General features: G+C 42.6%; 1 protein-coding gene across 2 annotated transcripts in view; it reads left to right on the forward strand.

The window, feature by feature from the left end:
- The window catches only part of dok6 (docking protein 6), a 43,218-nt gene that overhangs the window by 1,131 nt on the left and 20,338 nt on the right, over window positions 1–21,749 (forward strand). The window lies entirely within an intron of this gene.

The following is a 21,749-nucleotide window of genomic DNA, read 5'->3' on the forward strand; positions in this document are numbered from 1 at the left end:
GTTGTTTGCTGCTATCGAGGCCATCTTTGATCACTCTTTAAGAGTAATTCGTTGAGTAAGAAGAAGCCTTTGCTGCCCCAAAAGGGCTTGCACAACCGATATAACAAATGAAAGTGCACGACATTTGTTGTTGCTTACATGCAAATAAGCTTGCTCCCATACAGCTGTCTCAGTTTATTTACTTCTCGCATATGCTATCAGCTAGATGCACTCAGAAAAAGAGGGGTTGTGTGTGTGTGTGTGTGTGTGGAGAGCCTATGACTTTGCAAAGCAAGTGAGGGCGCACGTTGTATTGGCTGTGCTCGAGGTTTGGATGCCATATCTCTGCCAGCTCCACATCTCATCCTGCTGTTTGTGGAGAAAAACAGTTTGTGTCCTGATCGCCCACTCCCTCAGCCCTCCACCGCTCGCTGCTGTTTCATCATAGAAAAGCCATGCTGCGATGGCCTCAGAGGACCTCGGTGTGGGTAGATAGAAAGTATTTATCTGTCCACGCTGGGGTTAGTTATTCCAGGCCGATTCTCATTCTGAATCAGAGAGAGAGAAAACAACAACAACAGTGAAATGGAGCAGCAGTAGGTATTTGTATGCCTGAATCAACAGGCGCTGATACAGTACACATCGCTGTGGTGTTTTGCTGTGGTGGGGGGCTCATCAGTGCTAAATGGCGTAATTTCAAGTGTTTTGTGTCGTGTTTTGAGAGAGATAAAAATCCAAATGTGTGACACATACACACACGCGTGGGCTGACTGGAAAGATGCACATCTGGGTGGAGGTGGGTGATATTTAGAGTTGGCTAAAATCCAAAGACCTGCTACTTTGCGGCGTGATCTCAAACGTCAGATTTTATTTTTGTCTAATTTCTTGTAGTTATTGTTGACTCAACAGAGACTTCAGGCATCATTATGCAGATATGCTGCACAGAGAGTCAGAGCAGAAGGATATTGGATACATGCAGAGCCAGAGTCAGATTTAGTAACATGGGCAGGCAGATGCATTTGCCTCTTCGCTTCACAGGATTCCTCATCCCTAAAATGTAGCCAGAAGTGCATCGTACCTCCATCCAATGGTCCATCCTGTCTCTAGGACTGGGCATTGTTTGAAATGTCTTAGTGCTCTCTGATAAGAGTTTCATTACTGGACACCTTTCATTGAGAATTTTTTACAAAATGAAAAAAAATGACAAAAAAACGCCAAACAGGATTATGTTAATCTGTTGATTACTTTTCAATTACTTGATTAAATGTTCGGTCTATAAAATGTCAAGTCCAGACAACTTTCATTGCCAGTTCATCGCCCCAAAATAATAGAAATTAGCCCAAAATAATAAAGGCAAGCTGGATCCAGTGTATTTTAGGCATTTTTGCTCGATAAATTGTTAATTGATCGTCAATGCAGATGAGTTTGCCATCAATCTACTAATCAATTTATTGGCTAATCTGTTCAGATCTAAAACCAAAGCTCTCCACTGTTAAACACACTCAGCCTTAAATCAAACAGGCTAAAACTGGCAAAATGATTTTGATTCAAGTAAGCAACCATCTCCTCAAAGGATGAGTAAACGAGATCATAAATCTCTCCAAACATTTGACGCTTTGAGCTGCAAGTAATAATTATTTTCACTACTGATGAATCTTCTGATTCTTTTCATGATTAATTGATTCTTCGTTTGCTTTATAAACTGTCTGAAAATAGTGAGAAATTCCTTTTTTTTTTTTTGCTGGCACAATTTCCTAAAGCCCGATGCGGCTTCTTCAAATCACTGAGAGATATTCAATTTACTACACAGGAGATAAAAAGCACCAAGTCTCCGTTATGGAGAAGCTGGATTCATTCAATGTTTGGCATATCTGCTTGAAAAATGACTTAAATGATTAACTAATTATCATTAAGTTGACTAATTCTTTCAGCCTTAAATGCCAGTTTTCTGTTTTTTGTCACTTTTTTGATCTGGTAGCAGAAATGTAGTAAAGTTGCTGTCAGCTGTCAGAGCCACTGGATGCACCTCCTCAGCTGCAGTTTTGGGCCAGAAAGGTTTTCCCTCCTCATGTGATGGCTTTTCTAATGTTTTTTTCAATTCTTTAAAGGTCTCTCAAATATCACATATCAAGACTTTGCATCACAGTTGACCTTCTAATGCTCCCACCTCTATTGTAGTGCTGTGCCTTTTTAAAATGTATTATACATTATTTTTCATTAGAAAGCAGTACAGTCGAATGGTTCTCTTTATGCGCTACGTATTAAAGTGGCCACACCAACACCAACGGCTGCGGCTGAACTCATCAGCATCCGTCAGTATGATTGGCTCATTTCCAAACGCCGTCATGTGTGAAGGTTGAGGCCACGAGGTCAGGCCTGTGTTCTGCCGAGTGATCAAAATTACCAGCCGGGGCACTTTCTCTTCTGTTTTTTTTTTTCCTCTTTTTCCCGGGACATTTGTTTTCTTCCTACACCGACATGAATGGCAACGATTTCCTACATTAGCCAACTTCTTTGTCTCTTTGTTGGCTGTGGAGACAACGGTGCAGTGTTCTTGAATGCACAAGCAGGCTCTCTCTGCTTTCCTTTCTCACGTTCCCCTCCTCTTCCTCACCTTTCCACCCATCCTCTCACCTCGCGCCCCCCCCCCGAACGTCTCACCTGTACTCCCCACACTTCACAGTGTCTTTCTCATCTTATCTCCCCTATTTTATCTCTCACCCTCTTTTCTTCCCCTTTATCGAGCTATCTCCCTCACCTCATGCCCGTTCCTCTCTCACCTTTCTCTCCTTCACTGGTTTGCAGACAGCTGAGGGACTGAGCACAAAAGCATCCTATTCATCACCCCACACTGCACCCTCCATAACCCCAACAGGCTATTCCCCTCTGACACAATGCAAAATCACACACACAACACACACACACGTACACACAAATTCGCTTGGTTCAACATTGAGGAATTGGCACACACACGCACCCGACAAACAAGTAAACAATCTGCTGCCAGGGAACACTGTGTGGATTCTCAATTAATTTTAATCCTGTGGCTTTGTACCATACAGTATTTTTTTTCTTACTACATGAAGTAAATGCACACAAGAGCCGAAAACAAGAGAAATGTCACGCAGAGAAAAACATAAAACCTTGCAGTGTTTAAGAAATAGCATCGCAATCATCCATGTAGCTGTTTCTTCCTCCATTTCGGTGAAGAACGGCTGATGCCATCAGTGGGATGGACTCCTCTTGACGAGCTGAATAACACGACCTTTGAGTAATTTGTGTGTCAGTCTCAGTCCAGGTGCATGTTTGCCAGGTTAAGGATCGCCGTGGTAAATAGAAAAGGTCAGCTCTCGAATATTTCCGCCTCCCCCGTCTGTCCAGCTTTTCTTCAAGCCTTGACCAAAAACGGTCAATTTAAGTTTGCTGCGGGTGAGTCGGTCTGCCATTCAGCCTCCCCATTCACAAACATGTTTTGACACTTCAAAGGAGCTGTAGATCAGATGTCGGCCTGGAGGTAGATATGTAATATTTTTAAGAGAGCGCAGAGCTCTTCACACATAGATAAAATTTTTATTTCCCACCGCAGTGACACCACAATATTTTCACCAAAAGAAACTGTTGCTGCAATAAACTCAACAACAACTTCTTTTATTCACAAAGGAATATGCAGTAAGAATAGAAGCAGATGATTGTAATTTTACTTCTTTCCAGATTAACATTTGTAAAAATATGGAGGTCAACTTACCAAAGATTCGGCGATGCTATGCTGAGACGATGTGGTTTGTCTGCTTGGTTTAGAACTCACCACAGCTGTTGAGCTCTCCTCGTACTCAACCGGCTGCTTCTGCATGAAGTTGTTGCGTTGCCCTCTCTTGTTGTCTTCTTGCACTGTCGCGCTTCCACTTGACTGAAATCGCTCCCATCTTTGGAAATAGCCCCTCCACCGTTGATCCCATTGCGCCGTTGCTTTCACCTTTAGCCACGCTTGTCATTGCTGTGCTCAGCAGTATGACGTGATGTCAAATACTTATCACAATATACATTTTTAAAATAATATTTAAAAATTTTGCAGATAATATCGGAAACGATGTGATATGGGACACCTCTAGGTGGCTTCTAGTGACAAACCCACAAAGAATTAACATGACTGTTGCAGCTTTCGCAGATTTTGGCTGACTAAGCAGGCAGCCGTTTGGGCAAAAGGCTGCAAAAACCATCGCCTGCCCAGCACCAAAAAGCAGACAAAGTTAGCATTTAGCTGGTGATGAAAGTGGAAGATTAAGCTGCTCGGGGTCCATATTTATCCCTCAGGAGGTGGTAGAGACCAAAATCGGCGGTAAAAGGAGAGCAGTGATGATATATCGGTGTTGCTGATATGGGTACCGTGTTAGCATATAGCTACCTTTTTACCCAGCAGATATGAAGAAACATTAGCACTCTTTTGGATCTATTTCTTTTTGTCCACCCAGCACATGTGAGTTCAATATTTATTATTTTCATATTGAGCTCTTTGTTGAAAACAGCTGCCTACCGCAGCCGAAAAACTAAAGTTGTGAGCCGTAAGTTAGCTGAAAGATGCTATTAAGGTCTATACAGCTGAGGGCAACTGTAAATGCTCTAGTTTTCGATTGGTATCATGTGTGATCGGATCACTTGTTATTATAAAGACACTGGTTATAGCAGCTTTAAAAATATGATGACAGTCATAGTTCCCAAAGTTAGACCACCTTACCTTGTACTTTCTAGGATTTTGTTTTGGTGTCCAGTAGTAGACCAATTCCCCAAATCACTGTTCCAGTTGATGTTTCACTATATGCTGTGTTGATTTTTTTTAAAACATCAACAGTGAGCTGGAATATTTTTTTGAGATTCTGAGTAGCTGTTGGTTATCTTAAAATCAGGGAGTGTACCTTCATTGTGCTGGACTGCACAATGGGTCTGAATCAGGCAAAAGGCCTGATCTCCTTTTTTAAATTCAAGCCCAGCTGAAATTAAGACCAACAAACTGACTTCGACTTTAAAAATATACATGTACTGTAATGTATAATAGACTGCCAATGTAATTCATAGTAGCGAGGACCAAGTTTTACTCTGCTGCCATCAACGCAGTTACTATATGAGAGTGCTTTGGTCAAACCCGAAAATGTCAAAGCAGAAAACACATTAAAAATGCATTACGTCTGGTCCAGAATGAGGAGGAGTGAAAATACAATCAGCCCAAAGTATGGATGTAAACAAATAATCAGTAAACCAATAATCGTGGCTGCAGACTGAGAGTGTAAGTTATTCATCATCCAAACACAAGGATATCATTTGCAAAAAAGATGGGTTACTCTCCTGTTTATAGATTTACAGAAGTGATTTGGGGTTTTAAAATTACTTTTTTACGACTGAACCATTTCACAATCTTGGGAATGCACACAGTTTGTTTTGGGGCAAACATCCCTCTGTAATTTAAGGACTGAAAACACAATCGACGGCTCCTGAAGAGAGGCAAGTTTAACGTGGGACAGAAGGCTCAGTCCACAGTGCTTTTGTCACAGTGGCCCAGGCCACAATACAGCAGAAACTGACTATAAGGAATACTGGTAATTTATTATGACTGAACACATCTAATTACATGGTGTAATACTCCTACCAGTTACACTGGCTCTGTGGTTAGGCACTAATTATGGATGTTTACTCATGAGATAAATGTCAAATTCATGTATCTTCCCATCTGTGCTGTACTGGGGAAGAGATGAAGTACATAAAAACTACAATTGAAGAACAAGTCCCTTTAATGGATTTGTCAAATGACAGAAAATGTGCAACTATTTTGATGATTAAATTTTTCAGTGTTTGTGTGTTTTTTGGCAAACGTGCCAAATAGTCTGTGGTTCCAGCTTCTCAAATGTGAGGATTTGCTGTTTTATACCACTTTAAACTGAATATGTTTGGGTTTTAGGGTGTTAGTCGGACAAAACAAACAATTTGAAGATCTGAAGATTTCACAGACAAAGCAGTGAATTGATTCATTGAGAATATAATCTACATATTCATCAATGACAGCTGTCATTAGTTGCAGCCCTAATTTCATCACAGTTTCAGTTTACTTACGTACGTGACTGTTTTAAATTGTTGAGGCATGTACCTGCAGGCGCATGCAGGATGTCCACTTGCAATCAGTTTTAGGCAAGACTAAGCTTGCACGACTTCCAGTTCTATTAAAACGTAATCCACCACTGAACAAAATCCAATATATCACAAATTTACTTTCCAGTAAGGGTGAATCACCTTTGCCTCCAACTATTTAGAAACTTTTCATTTATGGAAAGAGATAATAAAAATTTCAAAACGTTAGGCTTCGGAGACCTTTAATACCCGAGTCCGATGCAAAGCTTGCAGTTTACAGCAGACGCCGATAAAGACATTAATGGTGCAAATGAAGCATTTTCTAGCCATTAAATATGAAGACAAAATCAAGAGTTATTACTCGTAAAGTACTTTTCTGGACCCAGCGGTGCTCTCCTCCCATCTCTGTCTACAGATAAAACAGTTATTAATTGTTTTATCCCTCTTTTGTCTCGCTCAGCTGTTTTTGACCTACAAGTGGGTATTTGTGTTCGGTGACCGGTGGCCTTTACGTGGGCCGCGTGCATTGTACTGGTGGTGTGGGTGCGTTTTCTCCCCCTGTGTTGGCGCACAAGCGCCCACCAAAGCTGAGGCAAAGAAGTTGAGAACAATGTGTCTATTGTCCAAGATGGCACAGCCATTTAGGATAGGATCCTGCCACTTCCATGCACTCACTATTAGCAATGACAGGCCGTCCAGAATGGTGGATGTCAGGAGATTTTTCACCCCGGGGAACTGTACTTGTCGGTGGAGTGTGGAAAAGACACAGTCAGCCATGTTAGACTTGTAGCACTTGAGACTTCCAAACAACATGGATAAATGTGACTGGGCTGGTGCAAAGAAATCAGATTACATCAGTTAGCAAATCATCGGATTTTTACATCCAGTGGCCACAATTAGCCGTGTTCTCCGCTCCATCTTGCTGATTGCCAAATAGAAACTGAAACTGAGGCAGATAGAGGATTTAGGTGCCTAGTTTTGTTTATGATTTTATTTGTGCCTTGTGGGTGCGTGTAGCCTACTTTCAGCTCCTCTTGTGATGGATGCCTTTGGACTCGGTGCATTAATTCACAGATATGCAGGGCTATACATTGTGTGGTCATTTCCTTTGGTTTTCATCAGCTTCCTCCATCAGACAAAGACCTGAAGACAAATTACCAGCTCTTATTGGCCCTGATGAATTGCATCTCTAGCAGCATATGGGAACAACAGCCCAACAGTCGTTATTCATGGTGAAAAATGTGCTTCTATTATATAGTCGCTTTCGTAAATAAATCTCTGCCCGGACCTCACTTGAACATTTCACATCATTGATTCCCGTTGTTCCTAATTATCACAAAAGCTTTTTTGTCGTGAACAGGGACAAATGTTGTTATTAGTAGGTAGTAATCTCTGAAACTCAATTGATTAAGTAATGCTCGATAAAAAGACTGGTGGCTAATAATGCGCCGTTCTATCAGCAACCTTTTCTTGCCCCCACTCAGTGTCATGCAATGACAGGATTCTTCCTTCAGCTCCAGCCACTTTCTCTCTTTTTTCCTCCCTTCTGTCTTCCTTCTGTCTCTCTGCCTGAAATCCGTCCGCAAACACATGTTACACCAAGCTGGCACTGTCCATAACAGCTTTGTGTTGCCAATGTTTTCTGATGAGCTGCTTTGTAAAGTGCAAAGTTCTCTAATCCCATTGGGGGAGAAGTCACAGCTCAGTAGAAGAGGACTCTCTTCATGGATGTTTAATCTTTCCAATCCCCTGCAGACCCTGCACCCTGACAACAGACTGAACACTTGATTCAGCACCGTGAATTTAAGCAAAGTAGAGAGAACAACAATATTATCCAACCACCAGCCTTGACGTCAATGAGTTTTTTGAATAGGCTTTTTTAAAATATGTCAGTAAACACCCCACTTGTGAATTTTGAAGCTTTTAAGCGTCTTTAAGAAGTGGCTAAATGAGGCTACAGATGTTGTTGGGGACAATAAACGTCATCGTGGTGAATACAGGAACTCATTTACTCACTGTTCCACCTTTCCAGCCTGCTTGTGTCGATACTCGACTTCTAACTCTCTGTAGATTTATCAGTTTCCAGTAGTGTATAGTATAAAGTCGTAGGAAGCTTTGTGGTGACGTTGAAGTCATGCAACCACGATATGGTTCATTTATAGCCTCATGTTTACTCCTGCTGATTGCATTTACTCTCTGCAGGGCTGTAGTTCCTCTCAGCTCGACAGAGTTTTATAGTGACTTTCAGCTCATTGTTTTGGTTCGCTCTCATCGCTTCACTTAAAAAAAACAGACTGTATGCTACTTGCCCAGCACGATGCGACAGACAAAGTTAGCAACTAGCATTTGACGGTTAAAGAGCCAGATATTTCCTTTAGGAGTTGGTAGGGGCCAAAAATGGAGCTAAGAGGATGGTAAATATCAACTGTGCATTCAAAAGTGGGCAATAAACACAACTCCAAATAAATGCTCATGTTGCTGTGTGTCTGCAGAATGTGTATAAAGTGAAGTGTATGCTGGCAAGTTTATCAACTTCAAAGTTGATAATGTTGGTTTTGTGTTTATGGCTTGTTTCTGCTGACCCCAAGAAGCCCGGACACATATAATATCACAACATGCAACAGAACAAGAGCTAATGTATTGCATTTTTCGTTTTGTAGGTTCATCTTTGTTTAATTCATCTTCATAGATTACATTTCTATTTTAGCCAAAATTCGTTTAAAATTGCTTCATTTTAGCGGCGTACTTCATTCATGCCACAGAGGAGTTATTTATGAAAGGCCGAGACTCTTTTGCTCATCACTATTTCAATCTGTAATGTGATGTCACTGAGAGATTTTCCTCCACCTGCTTCCCTGACAATGAGCTGATGACAGGCTGTTGACTCAGAATATTTATTCAAGCTGTTAAATCTTCAATTTCCGCGATGTGACAGTCATGAACAAATTGGCTGTTCCTGTACAATCGCTCTGAGTGCTGTCACTGTTGTCTCAGCGTTGGTTGGTCCAGGATACGCTGCTCAGAAGTGTTTTAAAAGAGAATCTGCAACTTTCAGGAGTTTTTGGTAAAGACAGTTTCCCAATAATTATATTTCGAAGTGAATTCTCTATCTTGTAGCTTAGAGAAAATAAACAACAATATTTTAATAATGTTTACTCAGTCAAATTCATTCCTTTAATAACATAAGCTGCGTGATTTTGAAAGGTGAATGTCTATTGCTCCGTGTTCAAGTCCATCTGATCCACATATTTCACCTCCCACGCAGGGCTCGGCCTGGACAGCTCTCTGTGGTACTGTATTGCTACATTGTGCAGATACGCTGGAGACTCACCTATAAAACACCAGGCCTAGAGGAATCTATCATAGCTCCATTAACACTTCTGCTTCATCCTCCTCTCCTCGCCTTCCTCCCCTCATTAATCAACAGACCAGCCCTCGGGGCTGTACTCTGCAGCTAAGCTCACTCTCGCTTTGTGCGTCTCCGTTTTGTGTGTGTGCGGCCATTGTGTTTATTTGTATTTGCATATGTGTGCATGCATGAGAGCTTTCAAGTGCAGTATGACCATTCTCATATCCAGATATCGGTAATTTCATACCCAGATAATGATGCAAATCATGATGCAGCAGATTTTCTGTGAGTAGTTTATATCACAAGACCACAAGGAAAGGCTCGTATCTTACGACAGTTTGGATGTAAGCTTAAGTAAGTTAAGTGGTTAGTGTTAGGGTTAGTGGTGCTTGAGTCTTGTGGGGACTGGCCTGCGGCATAATTAGCAAAGTATGTTTTTTTTCTGGTCTGACTTTTCACACCCAAACCACATCCACGCAACAGGAGTCGGCCATCTTTTATGCACGAGTGCCTCGTTTTGTCTCGGCTAGTCTGCGTCCTTCTCCTGTTTGGAGTTAGCCCGTTCTGGGTCACGTTCAACTCTGCTCCACTTGTGTTTGTGTTGCCCTCGTGCGACATAAGCGTAATGGTATATGTCCTCACATGGCACAACCCTAGTGCACGTATGGGAAAATGTTCTGTTTCCAGAGCGATTTCTTTCCTTATATGAATCTGAGCGAAAATCACGACCTATCAGTGATTCCCTCAGATGTCATTTTCAGTATGTGCAGTCTTATTAGAACAGTCATCCCCCTCAAACTGTTTCTAAATTCTATTGAGTCATTATGAGATCATTCAGATTCCTAAATACTGTTTCAGAAGGGGTCCAGATGAAGTTATTCTTAGAAAAAGAAGAGTCCCACCAACCTTTTATATTTGAATCCCGATCTATAATGAGTTCCTCTCCTGCTGTTACCTTTCATCAGCCTGCTTGCCGAGCACATTCAGTACAGTGTGCAGCCAAAGATAGCCTCAGCTGTGTGTCTGTGTGTGTTAAGGGGCTTGTCGTTGTGTCTGTGTTCTTAATTCGCTCAATGCGGCGCATGGGTAAACACTATTACGGCCCGGCGAGAAAAAAAAATCATAAAATATTACACCTGATCTGCTTTGAATGCAAGCAAATAGCCTTGCTGAATAATGTAAATCTGCCCAAGCTGTCGACTAAACAAGGCTGTTTAATGTGGCGCTAATTGTTAGCCGCTGTATTATTAATGTGCTGTTAAAAAAACCTTGACCTTGGAGGCTAGTGTAAGTACGGGGGGGGAAGCAGGCAGTTCATGTCAGTCGTCAGTGTGTTTGTTTCTGTTTGTTTGGAGATGAGTTTGTACACTCCGCTCTCCCCCCCTCCCTCGCTCCCTCTCAGGGGAGTTCTTTTAATAGTAAGGAGGTGACAGTTTACCTCTCACCGCGCGCTGGGGTGACAGTTTGGTACCTGCCCGGCTCGGCGCGATGCTCCAGCTGACTCGCTCACGTTGCACGCCGAGCTGGCCGCTTTTTAAATCCGCACTCCGTCCTAATGAGCCAAAATGACCTCAAGTGTAGGCCAAGGCAATCTGATCCCCTTTCGCTTAAACAGCTTTTAATATTTCCCCAAGAATTACTGTTCAGGGAATGAATTTTGGATAAGGTCTGCCAAGGGAAATGGAGCGCACAACAGTGGCCTTGGCAGTGGCACTTTGAGCGGATCATTTAAAGGTCATAATGGAGAAAATAATGGCTCTTAAGACTCATAAAACAATTGAAAACATGGTTATTGGACGCAGTGTTGGAGTGATAATATAACAGAAGAAAAGAGGCAAACTTTTGACCCATCATGAATCGCAAGTATGCCAGCAGATTAGGGATTTATCTAATTTGACAAAAGGAAGTTTGCAGTTGAGAGCACACATTAGGGTCAGCATTAGCTGGTGTTACTCCGCACACACACACACACACACACACAGCCCTCTTTCACTCCCCTCTTGTGTTCCCAGTTATTCGCCCGCATTTCAGAGACATGTCGGTTGGGCAAAGTGATAATTGCATTCCTCAATGATTTCATGCTGAGACACACACAGTGACACCGATTCACAGCCCACTTATACCAATGGAGTGTGTTCTTTGGGAGGAACTGAGACAAAAACAATATGACGAACTCCATCGGACCCTGTCCTCTGACATGGCGGCGCGCCCTCGCTTCCCCTCTCCCTCGCACACAAGCCAACGTGTTTACTCGCCAGCGTCCTCTTTGATTTGCAGGCCGAAACGCGGCTGAGTCAAGTTAGTTCCAGCGAGCACAAATCTCCGCTCTCCTGTTGTGAGGGAGTAGTTGTTGCAGACACAGAGCCCGCCGCTTTCCCAGCTAACCGTATCAGAGAAGCAGCCCGAACATCAGTGAGCGAGTACCTCTTTAGAATTAATCCTCGGGCTATGGTGGAGGGGGTGGCGGTGACTGCACCAATGCATGAGGATTACTGCTTTTAGGGCTTCTGATGAAATTCAAATAACAAACCCTTGCACAAAGTGTCCTGGAAAACGCTCTGTGTTTCATAATATCCTGCTAAACATGCAAATATTTGCTGGAACAGCGCACAGTGGTCTGTGCCTCATTCAATTTCACAGTCTTTATTGATATGATAATCAAGTGGTCAGCTAATGGTAATTAAGCCAGTCAATTGATGGAGTTGCGTCATGGTTGTGAGCCAGACCTCCTTTCATCCTCTTGCTTTATATTCTCTTCCCACGGAGGCTAGCCGGTCACTTCTGAGACCGCCGCATTCGGTTTCCATGAAACAGCCCCTCACCTGTTGGCCTAGATGCTAATTCTGCTGGAAGCGGAGCGAGCACCAACAAGCTAAAGTGAAAAATAAGGCTTTGCCTACATTACCGCTAGACATAAATAGAGTGTTGTGCTTTTGTGCATTCAGGCCATATTCCTCGTCATTTATGGATTTAGTTCAGCTTAACATTCAGCCTGGCTAGAGGACACAGTGGTGGACAACTCGCTCCAGTCTTACAAGGAAAAAAAAAACACCGCTCTGTATTGTTGCCTCCTGTCTGTGGTGGTCTCAGCTTGCTTGTCTGCGAGGGTATTCTGCCATAGCCAAATCCTTCTTTGTCTGCACGTTATTGTCTGTGAACGCTTCAGCCTTGTACATGGATTAAGTGGAAATTGCTGTGTGTATGTATCTATGTGTGTGTGTGTGTGTGTGTGTGTGTGCAAAGGATTGCTGACTACAGCTGTAGTACATAAAGAGGTCTGGATGAGGGATGGTTTAAAGAGCAGGCAATTGTCATAATGATGGCTTAAAGCAATATTGCCTCACTGTAAAAAATGTTTTACACATGCATGCTGCCTTGTATAGTGTAGGCAGCGGCACTCGCCAACCTCAGTGTCACTCGAATCGATTGTGTCTAAAATACACAATAGAATAACAGCCACACTGAAGTAAGCAACATTATAAAGCTGCATTGGTAGATTATGAGATTATGATTACAGTGTAATGCCTTGTCCTCTCCTCTGCTGGAAAAGAAAAGTGCTTTCCCTCGTAGCCTCTGTCAGTTTGACTCTGGCCGTGCCCAATACCCCAGGGTGGAAAACAACATAGTCTAAGCCGAGCCAGCAATATGCCGCCCTGTTTATGCCATAGAAAAATCCCACCCTACTCCTCTTTGCTCCCTCACACCTGAGAGAAAAAGCTCACTATCGACCTACATCTCCTTCAAAATAATTTGGTCACTATTTTTGTGCCGTGCTTAAAAATAAAAAAATGCTCGGCTACAGTGGCCGTGATGGCTGGATCCGCACGGCGTGTGACATTTTAACTAACATTCCCCTGCCCAAGGCTGCGCTGCTCAGCATGGGTCAAACATCTCCCTTGTCTCTCCTGCAGTAATAAGGAACAACAGTGGAAACACGTGTCCCTGCACTCAGCAGTGTTATTTGAGGATAGGAAGCAGGGGTGGCACAAAAACTCCCGTTTTTTAGCTTCTCAAGGTTTGGAAAACAGTGATGCATGTGGACCTGTTATTAACATGCATCCTTGGTGATGAATGGACGTCCTCTGCGCATGTACGCTACACACAAAATTTGCTCTTGGTTCACTGTCAAGTCGATGAGGTGTTTGGAGTCTCTTTCCTGCCGAAATAAGCAGCAGCTGTTTGTGAACACACTGTCTTTTTCAACTGATTTCACCATTGAACAAGTCGCCTCCATATCCCCAGACTCCCTTAAGAAATCACACAGTTTTGTGAGTTTTTGCGTTACGGGAAACTTAATGAACTTTGTGAAACGCTGCCCGTGGCAAATTCTTCATTATCTGAGCATTCTTGTAAATTTGGCAAAAGTTATGCAATAAGCACTGTTAAAATCAGCAACGCATCTTTGCAAACGAAAAGATGAGCCTGTTTATTAGCACACAGGGCGGGGAAGTTGAGATCTCATCGCAAGTGGTCACTAGAGAGATGCATGTGGTGATGCATTGTAATGTCAGGCATGAACTGAAGTACTTAGAGATGTCCACTTAAGATCGGATCACCCAGGACGAGCATTCACACCGGGTTTAAACAGGCTCTTTGTTGTTATGCCTGAAATTTGGGGTAAGGGGAAGAGGGAGAATACAGCAGAAAGTCGTCATTACCCTCTGACCACAAGAAGTCCTAATTAAAAGCATAATATATCATGAATACTAATGGAGGGCTGCATTCTGTTGCCTTTATGGCTCTGGCCTCCAAAACTCCATCTCTGGGTGGAGCTTTTTATTTCTGTTCCTTACAGGCTCATTTTTACACCACCTGCCCATGCATTCTTTGTTACATTGTTTAGACGGACCCTTTTATTTGCAGGGGGGGTGTCGAGGAATCAGCTGGCACCTTGTATTTCATATTTCATGCCACGTTGTGACTGGGATCCAGTTTTCGGCTGCGGATACTCGGTGTGTGCTGCCACCCAGTCACAGCCAAGGCCTTAACAAGTGAAAATAAGGGTTACTAATACTATGATATTACATTTCGGGACCAGTTTGGCTCATGAATGTTTGATGAGAATGTCCAATCATGCATAGACACAAGAAAGAGATGAGGAATGGGAGAGGAGAAATTTAGGAGAGGGTGACGGCAGAAGGGCAGGAGGAGAGACAGAGACGAATCAGGCTCGGAGAGAAAGTGAGGAGGGGGAGTGTGTGTGTGTGTGTGTGTGTGGGATGGAGTGGGGGGCAGTGATTACTTGCTGCTGAGGTAGCACTGCATTACACATGAGGATTTGGAATGGCCCAGATAAAGTAATCTATGATTAACTGGGGCGCGGCTGGCTTGCCACCCTGCCAACAGCTGTAGTCAGGGGCGAATTATAAAATTATGGGATGTCCTAACATTTTAGATGCGGCGGGAAATATATTTCAGCACGGGGGGGTGGCGGGGGTGGGTGGGATGAGAGTTATGTATCAAGTCAGAGGTGACAGCTGGCGGCCAGGGGAGTGAGTGACAGCGGGAGCAACGGTGCAATTAAGACAAACTTTTGTAGTCGTTGCATTTGGCGAAGCATTGTTGAAATGCTGGAACAGTCCTCGGAGGATTTGGGGAGGGGAGGCCGGGGTCGTGGCTGGCGGAGTGATCGCTGCAATGATTGCTGTAACAACTGTCCGACCTGATAACAAATCTAATTATAAAGATGGACACCGTGGCACAGACCCCGCCGCCGTCTGAAATTGATTGCCAGCACCAGGAGCTGATATTGCCGGACCCGGTCTGTCATAGTCCATCAGGCGTCATTATCACCAGGGGAACACTAAACCGTATGCAGAGCTGAATGAGGAGGAAGACTTCCAACTGCTGGGAGTTTGGCAGGATAAAACAAACGTGCCGTATTAGACGGTTGTTGTTTTTTTAAAATTCACTTCTTTTGTTCAGAATCCCGTAAAAACATAGCTCAGTCTTCTACATGCTAAGTACCGGCCAAATCCGGTCTGTTATCATCACGTCTGAGCAGCAGGGCTACCTTGATTGAAGTGCTCTCATGTCTTGTATTGCCAGCAAGTGCAGCAGTAATCATCTTTAAATCACAGTTTGTGGGACACATGAATCATCGAGAGGGTGCAGACCCATCCTTTCTTCGTTTTTTATGAAATATCCGAGGAATAATAAATGCGTTTGCGCCTCTGAGGTATTGCGATTGTGTTTCAATATTCACTAGTGCTCCTGAGAATCTAACGGGCGGCTATTTTTATTCTGCCATGTGATTAGTCATTTACCTGAAGCAGGCTGTCATTGGAAATCATTTTCATGTCTTTGGACAGTTCCTCAGTTCATCCAAATGACAAGTGATTTTGCCTGCGGGGGAAATAGGGCTCATATTTTATTGAGAGGCGAGACAGTTCTTTAATAATGCCAGAAGTTTGATAATGCTCCGTGAAGTGAATGGCCACTTACAGAAAATGACTAAGGCTTCAAAAGATGGCTCATTACTGAGGTCCACGAAGTGTCTGACTTCCTAAATTCTCCGCCAGACCGCTCAGTCATGGTTTTACACAGTCTTTCGTCTGACAATAGTACCTGTTAGGAGCCGGAGTTTAACTTTAAGGCATTTATTGTCGCATTAAACGTCAACACGCCATAAAGCAAGGTTATTTTACACGCACACAGATGCGTTCTCAGCTTCCTTTTGAGCCTTTTACAAGAGCCCATCAGACAGTCTGCGTCCATCTGTCTGTCTGGGATCATCTTTGGCTCTAATCCTTCTTCCGGCCCCCTCGAACAGCAGTCTCGGTGTGGTTGTCGTAGTAGAGCTGGTGTTGATGAACTCGCTGCACCTTGCCAAGTGCCTCCTGAAGTGTTTTCCGTGCCACAGACAGACCTCCCGAAAAGCGAAGGGATTGCCCTTGAAATGTTCTCTCCAGCTCGCTGCTTCCGCCAGTGCCTGTTTTACACGCCACCTTGCAATGTGTTGCGATGCACTCGTGGTTTTTTTGATTGTGCAGAATCATGTGGAGGCGCATTTCAGAGCTGAATAGTATCTTATTCATATCCAGCGCAATGTTTTCACAATGCAACACAGGTTGAATGCAGAATTTGATGTCTTACAGTTGTAATAACAGCTACACAACATGATGACAAAATGACAGCGTGCCTGTGAGGTTTTGGTCTTTTTCCCAATCAAATTTACTCATTTGCTCAAGGTCAGTCAGTGAACCACTCTTAAAGCAGCTTTTGGCTTTGGCTGGGCCACTCCAAAGCCATTTCCGTGTTGACTTCACTTGATGCTGGGAGTCATCGTAATCAAAGCTCTTGAGCACTTCGAAGCAGGTTCTCATCAACAGTTTGCATTCGACTCCATTCATTCTTTCCTGTATCCTTGCAAGTCCTCCAGTTCCTGCAACTGATGTCGCCACCACTGTTCTTCATGGAAGAGAGCATACATGGATTATGGGCTTAGCTTCACTTTTTATAGATACAGAGTTTTGCATGAGAACTGAAGTGTTCGGCCTTTCTCACCTCCGAATATTTTGCTTTAGGAATCCTTCACGTGCCTTTTTTTTTTTTTTTGCAAACTCTTGGCATGTTGCCTTTGTTCAGAAGCGGCTTCTTCCTGGCTGCCACTTGTGTATACTAATTATTGTCCTGCTACCAACTCCATCTAATGCAGCAAAATAGATTCAATACATGAAATTAATAAATACAAATAACAAAAAGTCAAGGTCATAATTGTCTGGCTGCTCAGTTTGGAACAATTGTTCTAGGAAAATTCCCTTAAATAGACAAAAGGAGCCTCAGCCACACTCATCAGAGACATTGTGATTACCTGAATGACATTTGTTTCAAGTTCTTTAAGGTCTTGGTATCTTGTGGCTTTAATTTGCAGTTTTTATATCCTTTATAATTTAATTGTTAAATGTTTGTTAAATTTGTCAATGAAAGTTGGAATGAGGTGATACATACATGATAATAAACTTTATTTCACAAAGAAATGTACGTGCACACAAACATAGAGGCCACTTTAAATCATGAAGAGGAGGCGAAGGATTTTTATTTGTTTTTCTCACAGTCATTTCTGTTTTTGGTCTGTTTACTTATTAATGAAGAGGACAGAAACACACAAACACACACACACACACACACACACACACCGCCCACAATCTTGGTTGGCAACTTGTGTTGAAAAAATAATTTTCCTTAATAAATCATTCTAAGATTGTGTTAATGAAGTGTTAAATTTTAATGACCCAATCTCGTTTGGGTTCCAGTGGCCCTGTGGGTTCATCCCACCTCCCAGAATTTAAATGAGTACACAATAATTTAGTCCGCAATAATATTCCAATATTTCTTTAGATCTTCATGTCTTCTCAGTTTTTTGTGACGATTTTGACCTGCTGAGTTTTGCTGGTCACTGAAAGCACCGTTTCGCCGTTGAGGAGGTGTTGAGATGGCGGTAATTATGTGTGCATCTATGTTTCTAAGCAGGTGTTGAGTAACGGGTGCGTGCATGTGTGTGCAGATAAGCCCCTCACTCATTAATAACACTGTGATGACTCAATCATTTGAGATTGAGACTCGCTAGTTACGCCTTTGGGAAACGTACAGACTGACGCAGACGTGCTGTGGGAATTTTAAAGGCGCATCTTAAATATGATGATATGGATCAATGTGTTCACTCTGCATCGATGATATTAGATCGTTGGATACTGAATTGATACATCGATCCAGATCAATTAGTCGTTACACCCCTTTCGACAGGGTCAGCAGCAAAGTCTCTTTATTTATCTGCATGCTTGTGAGTAATTGTTGAAATACACATGACTTCTGAAGAAGTAGTATCTTAATGCAAGTAAATCAAATCTGCAAGGCTCATGGGACGTGACGGGAAAAAAAAATGCAACCAAACACGACATTGTTAATGAGTTGCAGTGGCAGTCCTGTTGCAACAAGGTCTGCTGGCCAGCCTCCACACACAGCAGCAATCAAAGCCAAAGCAGCATTGCTTTTGGTTGGCTTACGCCTGCCGCTTTACCCACGCCAAATTCAATTTTGTTGTAGTTTATGCGTGGGATATTTCTTTTCCAAACCCTGTGTCGTCAAAGCTTTGCCATGCCTACTTGTGTAATTAACCAAAAGGGTCATAGGAAACGCAGGGTGGGCCGGGGGAGGAACTGCCTTCACACAAGAGTAATCAGCAGACAGCACAAAGAAAAACGAGGATGATTTTATTGTCACCAGGATGGTCCTCTTCATCATTACTTTGTTTTTGTCTGGAACGGGCGAGTTGGTTTTCAGTGCCAAGCAGTGTCTTCTGCACAGTTCTGGCGTTAAATGAGTTGCACCAAACCAGCAGAGAGTCTCATTCACGTCTGTGTAATTACAATCAGTGTAAGAGCGTCTCTGAATAAGAACCACCAGCAGCTCGAGAATAGGACTGCCTTGACAAAGCATTGACAACTGTGGAACAGGCAAAATTAAGCCCTCTCCATTCATACCCCCTAGTTCTTATTATGCACAAGCTATCTCACTGCGCTTGCTTTTGTGCTGGTATAATTACTTAATCTGAGCACTCCTAGGGTGAATTACTTTGTGTGCGGCAAGCAGGCAGCATTGCTTTGATTCAAGCTCCCAAAGGGGAATATAGGCAAGCTTTAATTTTACTGTTTAAAAGTCACAAATGTGATAATGGTCACTGTCAAAAGGGATTCACATCTGTGCCCGTGTTCCTGTCAAAGTTGCAGATTTGCTTTATTTTCACAGGCATTATTATGGAAATAAAATTTTGAGAAAGATTTTATCGGCCCTTTGTTTTTCCTTACTTCCTTAAAGCCTTTTATGGACGGTGTAGAGAATGATCCACAGTGCTTTAGAGAATGTGTAGTGCACTATTTTGTGTTGTTTGCTGTTTATAATGGGCCTGGGCAACACTTAACTAGAATGGAGGCCCATCAAGGCAGACCGATAAGGACCTAGGGATCCACTCTAGTCAATTACTGCAAAGTGCCAAGTTCAACTCAGTGGGATCTTTATGAAGTACACCAGCTGAGTAAACAAATTAATCGTACATCCATGGTTCCCCAACACAAGCATGCGGCCCAGGGCAATCATACATCAGGCAGAGTGATAGCGGCTGTCTCCACCAGGAAATAGAAGGGTCCCACTTTTAAAGATAGGCAACCACATAGGACTCATAAGCTATTGGCCATCACACTTATTCTGCCTCTCTGTTCTGTCTGTATTGGCTTTTCACACCTTGTCACTGGCTTTGTAAACAGGAAGCATTGCGAATGGTTTACAGGTGTTGTTGTGGGGTGATGCAGCGGATCAGATAGACTAATAATACCAGCTCTTTTTACTGATCCTCAGAGACGTTGCTGTCCAAAGAAAATCACATATTTCCAAATTTAGAGAGAGATGCAGTGTTTCTTTGTTGATTGAGAAAAGCAAACAGTTTGAAAACCCATTGGATTAAAAAATTTAATGCGTCAAAGCAGAAAACAGGGCAGTTCTTCTTAGCTCATGATGGCTAAATGGTTTACATAGGACTGCCGGAATATATGGGATTACAGTGACAGATGGACGTGTTGAAACCTGCGTGTCCATGCATGTATGCTTTTGTGTGCAGCCTATCTGTGAGGAGAACCAAAAACATCTTGTATTTTGTCGTGGTTTCGTGAGTGCACATAAGTACGTGCATGCGTGTATTTGTATGCGTCCCTTTTCAGGTTTTGACCTTGAAGTAGTCCGGGATAGGACACCCTCTATTTGTGTGTTCTTCAGCTGGTGGGTGGGCCAGACTGTGGTCCAGTGATCAATACAGTACAGTAATCTGCTGCACCAGAGAGAGAGAGATAGAGTTTGTCTGTGACTGCGTTCACACTGGGTGGCAAGAAACAGAAACGGAGCGTGTGATCTGCAGCTTTTCATAAATGGAAGCGCATTACTCCAGGTTGAAACTAAGTTATGAAGTTGTTAAGCTTGTACAGAGGAGCACAGTTGGGTCAAATCTCTCTGAACACCAGTTATTTGGTGCATTTGAACTGTTCAGCACTTGCTCTAATTTCACTTCTGGAACAGTGTTTGTTTGTTTGTGTACACACCTATTTTCAAATGCAGTTTAATGATTGCAGTTGCAGCCCATATCTGCCGTATTGCTGTTAAATAAACCACTAAATTCACTGAGAAATTGGGAAATAAATGCATAAATTTATCAAAGAGGCAATAAAATATCTAGAATTTAGAATATTAATTATTAACTTAAGATATTTGTGGATAAATCAAATCCCTCATATACTTTTTTTATATAGTAAGGCAGTGTTAGTGGACGTGGCTTTAAGTTTAAAGATTCAGGACATTGTTGAAGATTCTGCTGTCGACAGACACTTTTAGGAAATCAAACCAAGTTCTCTGCCAATTACACCTCCATGCAAAAACAAAAGAAATAATTGGTGAGAGACTGCATCTGCTTTGTTTGTTTTTCAGTGTAACTTCACGATTCATTGCCTTACAGCTTGAGAGGTAGGCACGTTCGGCCTTGTTCAGAATGAGATTTAAAGTTAGCCCTGAGTGCAAAAGTGTAGCTGAATCTGGATCAGCTATTGTCCCGATGCAACGTGACGTCATGCAAACACCCCCTAGTGTCTCTCTATAGTATCCTACTTCCTTCATTGGCCTCTCAAGTGGGAAATGATTTCTGGAAAAGACTTAAACACACAACAAATGATGTATTTTTCCTAATCCTTCATCTTCTCAGACTCATTTGTTAGAGGAATGAGAATAACAGATTCTTTGATGTACTGTAGTAGATTGAAGTTGTTGAATGCCCTGCGACCTTATTGTACTTCAGCATTACCAGCCTCATGCATGCAATCAAAGGAAAAGTAATTGGAGTTGCCACTGACTAAAGTCCTAAATGCAGACCAGTGTCTTATCTAAATGCATTAATGATAAGATTAGAACAGTTGATGTTTGATTCATTCGGCATAATCGTTTCATTTCCTTTCCCAAGTCTTGTGTTTGGTGCCTTTACTCTCATCACGACATCGGCTTGCTCAGGTATATGTAAGGAATGATTCCTAATCGGGTGTCCATTGTCAGGAATTAATGGACGACAGGGAACAACTCTGCGGCGTCCATTACTTCCTGATGGTGACACTTCAAAGGGCGTCATCCTGTTTATACCGTGGTCACTTGCCAAAGAAAAAAAATTACCATTGCTTGATATTTTCATGTTTTATGATCAAAATCAACTTTTTCGCAAGCTACAGCTCGTTTTCTGAGGTAACACCTGAGAGCTTGACTAATTCTTGCGACAATCATT

The sequence above is a fragment of the Chelmon rostratus genome, chromosome 20 (genome assembly GCF_017976325.1).
Source record: "Chelmon rostratus isolate fCheRos1 chromosome 20, fCheRos1.pri, whole genome shotgun sequence".
NCBI classification, from domain to species: Eukaryota; Metazoa; Chordata; class Actinopteri; order Chaetodontiformes; family Chaetodontidae; genus Chelmon; species Chelmon rostratus.